Source organism: Trichechus manatus, unplaced genomic scaffold (assembly GCF_000243295.1).
Source record: "Trichechus manatus latirostris isolate Lorelei unplaced genomic scaffold, TriManLat1.0 scaffold00069, whole genome shotgun sequence".
In the NCBI taxonomy this organism is placed as follows: domain Eukaryota; kingdom Metazoa; phylum Chordata; class Mammalia; order Sirenia; family Trichechidae; genus Trichechus; species Trichechus manatus.
This window is the reverse complement of record NW_004444005.1, coordinates 2,212,038-2,216,604: the sequence shown is the minus strand read 5'-3', so window position 1 is coordinate 2,216,604 and position 4,567 is coordinate 2,212,038.

Genomic DNA, 4,567 nt, shown 5'->3' with positions numbered 1-4,567 from the left:
ATAGCTGGAAAAAGTAGTAGTTATATTAGTAGTATCTTTTTAGTATAATAAACTTTATATTTAAACTTAGTAAATGCACATTCACTCCCAAGAGAAGAACAAATTTCCAAAATGTACAATTTTCTTTAGAGAAATTTTTAATTCCAAAGACTAATTTACATGAAAACGTATACAGAAAGTAGTTGAAAACTCCGTTCACAAAAAATTTATTCCACTTATATCAATGTAATACACATGTTCTTAACAATTATGCTTGCATTGTTCCTGAAAATTTCACAAGACATTAAACAAAGTTAGCTATCATCTCAAACTGTATCCCTGTTAACTATTTTTACAGCATATACATGTTAGGCCAGTATTAAAAAAATATTCACAAAATCAAAAAGATCTAAACAATTTAATTTTTTGGGTTTTTGTTTGATATATATGAAGTTTCTGACACTGGCAAAATATGATGCCAAACATTTATAACTTGTATTAGAATTGTACATCCCCCTATTGGTCGTCAAGATGAAAACAGATAACTCCCCCACTGTTAACTAGCTCTACTCTCCTAATATTAATCATAAAAGTTATATGGGAAATATCAACATTCAAATAGAAGTAACATAAATTTGACATAAATGGTAAATAAAAACATATTTGTGAGACAGCATGGATGGCAAAGTTTCTACAGTGTAAATTTTGGAATGAAGCAGTATATAGTAAAGAATTAACCTTACCCAAAGAGATTTTTGGCCTATGCCCTTGGCCACTGGGAGGGGATCTCTAGGTCCCTGGAATGTCCTGTGTGGTTGGAGTGTCTTTGTGTGCATGGGGACTTTGGCCAATGAACAGTTTAACAACATGATTTAACAACATGGAGGCTTTGGGCCACACAGCATTGGTTCTTCCTTCAGAGTGAATTGGAGACTGAAGATATTAGCCTCACCTCTAGGAGGGACTGGAGAAAAGGCCAGTCATGTGGGCAGTATGTGAATGAACCCCGATAAAAACTCCGGACACCAAAGGCTTGGGTGAGCTTTCCTGGTTGGCAATACTCCATGCATATTGTCACACATCCATACCAGGAGATTAGTAGGTTGGGACTCTATGAGGAGAAGACAATGGGAGCTACACTTTTGTTATTTCTCCTGGACTGCCCTTTGTGCTTCTTCCCTTGCCTGATTTTAAGCAGTATCATTTCCCTGTAACAAACTGTTACCAGGGGCAGATTATCCAATAGGTAAGGTAAGCACAGTGCTTACCTTGCTAACCAGATCATCTTTAGTGAACAATTTCACTTTTTTTTTTTAATACTACATCAAAGATTCTGCTTATAGGTTTGGCTGGCATCTTTCTCTCTCCCAACCCCACAGCACCTTCCTACAGAATCAAAGCCTCTTTTCAAATTTACAATCCGTAACAGGGATGGATTACTGAGTAAGCAAGGTAAGCAAGGGCTTACTTGTGCTTACCTTGCTTACTGGGTAATCCAACTCTGAGTCCATTACTGTAAAAATGGTGTCTGACCTCCTGTAAGTACACAAGGTGGGAGGAGAATCACCATTAACAGCCCAAGGCTGATTCCTATGAGGGAGAGGTCAGACATACCTTCTCTCTCCAGTCTGTTTGCCAGTTCATTCAGACACCAACCATCACTCCCACGGCACTCTCTACTACTCTGCTGGTTCAATAATTTGTTGCAATAGCCACACAGAACTCACAGACCATACTTCCTACTCACAGTTATGGGTTTTATTTGGGAAGTAATAGTTTACAGTTCAGGTTCAAGAACACTAAAGACACAGTTCTTCAATTAGGACAGCCTCTTCTCAGCCGTACTTCAGGCAGGCCTCTGTCTGGCCCTCAGCCCCTTGGCCCCTTGGGCCTCTTGGGCTGGCCCGGCCTCTGCGCTGCTTGGGCAAGTGTTACAAAACTCTTTTAGCTCTGCCAATAAGTGCCCGGATGCACCTCACTCTGCCAAGTAGCCTGCTTCCTAAAGGCACTCAGCTCTCGAGCTCCATGGGTCTGCAAGCCCAGCTCTGCCTAGTGCCAGGAGGCACCCCACTCCAACAGCTAGCCTTACTCCACTCCTCATTGGATAATTCAGCTCCTTGCTCAGTTACAGACTTCATGCACACTGCCATGTCATCATATCACTCAGTCTGCTCCCCTAGTTTCGCCTTTGCACCAGCTCAATTTTTACCCATGACTGCATGTTCTATGTCTGGAGTAGGTGGCAGAGGATGGACAGAGTTTTTTGGGGATGGCAGTGATGAGGCTGAGACTCTGTTGCTGAGTCTCAATACCCACAGACTCTGGAATCACTTTTGATGCCTTGCTCCCCTTCTCTTTGCCCAGACAATTAGCCACTGTGTCAGCTGTCTCCATAGTACCTTTCTCTTGCTGTCACCAACCCCTTTAGTCCTCAGCTCACTACATCACCTACTCATGCCTGGTCCTTGTGATTGAGGGAAAATATCCTCAAAGACTTACACCTTGGGGAGCTGGTGGGTCCTCAGTCCTTGACTCCCTCCATTTGCCTGGTCACAGGAGGAGCTGGCCTACTGGAGTCCAGTGGGGGCTCCCCACTGGTACTCTGAGTATCAACCCCAAGGAGCTGGACCTGGGGATCCTTGGGTCTATCTACTTTCTGGAAGTTGGGCATCAAGCCACTAACCTCTCCACAGAAGGGCCCAGCTGCCTCCTACTTCAGGACAATGGGAGCACATCCACCCTGGGGAAACCCTTTGCTTCTCATCGCGTCTCATGATGGAGACTCCCCTGGGATAGAGACTCCAAAGAGCTAATAACCTGGAATTCATTGTTCCAGGAATTTGGAGGCCAGAGAACCAGTTTTTCCTTTCTTTTGAAACCAAAAAATCTTGATTTTTTTAAAACTTATTTTCATTGTATAAAAATATATGTACATAATATTTGCCATTTTAATCATTTTAAGCGTACAACTCAGAGATATTCATTACACTCACAATGTTGTGCAACCACCACCACTGTCTATTTTCAAAATTTTTTACCATCCTAAGCAGAAACTCTGTACCCATTAAGCAATAATATTTCCCCCTTCCACCAGTCCCTCGTAACCTTTAATTTACCTTCTGTCTGTATGACTAGAATATGCCTATTCTAGATATTTCATAAGTAGAATCATACAATATTTGTCTTTTTGTGTCTGGTTTATATCACTTGTTGTTAGGTGCCATTGAGTCTGTTCCGACCCACAGCGACCCTATGTACAACAGAACGAAACATCTTGTCGAGGGTCTTCCTGTTTTTTGTTGACCCTCCACTTTATCAAGCATGATGTCCTTCTCCAGGGACTAATCACTCCTGATAACATGTCCAAAGTATGTGAGACGAAGTCTCACTGTCCTTGCTTTTAAGGAGCATTCTTGGCTGTACTTCTTCGAAGACAGATTTGTGTTCTTTTAGCAGTTCGTGATATTTTCAATATTCTTCGCCAACACCATAACTCAAAGGCGTCAGTTCTTTAGTCTTCTTTATTCATTGCCCAGCTTTCGCATGCATATGAGGTGATTGAAGACACCATGGCTTGGGTCAGGAGCACCTTAATCTTCAAGGTGACATCTTTGCTTTTTAACACATTAAAGAGGTTTTTTGCAGCATAAAAAGAAAAAAGAAGTACATATGTGTCTTTCTTAGATTGGTTACAATGTGATAATTGCAAAGCTACGTGACAAAAAGATCTTTTGCAGCAGATATGCCCAATGCAGTATGTCGTTTGACTTCTTAACTGCTGCTTCTGTGGGTGTTGATAGTGGATCCAAGTAAAATGAAATCCTTGACAACTTCAATCTTTTCTCCATTTATCATGATGCTGCTTATTGGTCCAGTTGTGAGGATTTTTGTTTTCTTTATGTTGAGGTATAATCCATACTGAAGGCTGTGGTCTTTGATCTTCATCAGTAAATGCTTCAAGTCCTCTTTGCTTTCAGCAAGTAAGTTTGTGTCATCTGCATATATAAAGGTTATTAATAAGTCTTCCACCAATCCTGATGCCGCATTCTTCTTCATGTACTTCAGCTTCTCGGATTATTTGCTCTGCAAACAGATTGAATAGGTATGGTGAAAGGGATACAACCCTGATGCATGCCTTTCCTGATATTAAACCACGCAGTATCCCCTTGTTCTGTTCAAATGACTGCCTCCAGAGTTCCCATTCTTCGCAATGTTATCCATAATTCGTTATGATCCACACAGTTGAGCATCTTTTTACAGTCAATAAAACACAGGTAAACATATTTCTGGTAGTCTCTGCTTTCAACCAAGATCCATCTAGCATCAGCAATGTTATCCCTTGTTCTACGTCCTTTTTTTAATACAGCTTGAATTTTTGGCAATACCCTGTCGATGGACTGCTGCAACCATTTTTGAATTATTCTTTTGAATTATTTTACTTGCGTGTGATATTAATAATATTGTTTGATAATTTCCACATTCTGTTGAATCACCTTTCTTTGGAATGGGCACAGATATGGATCTCTTCCAGTCTGGATCTCTTGCAGTTGGTTGGCCAAGTAGCTGTCTTCCAAAATTTCTTGGCATA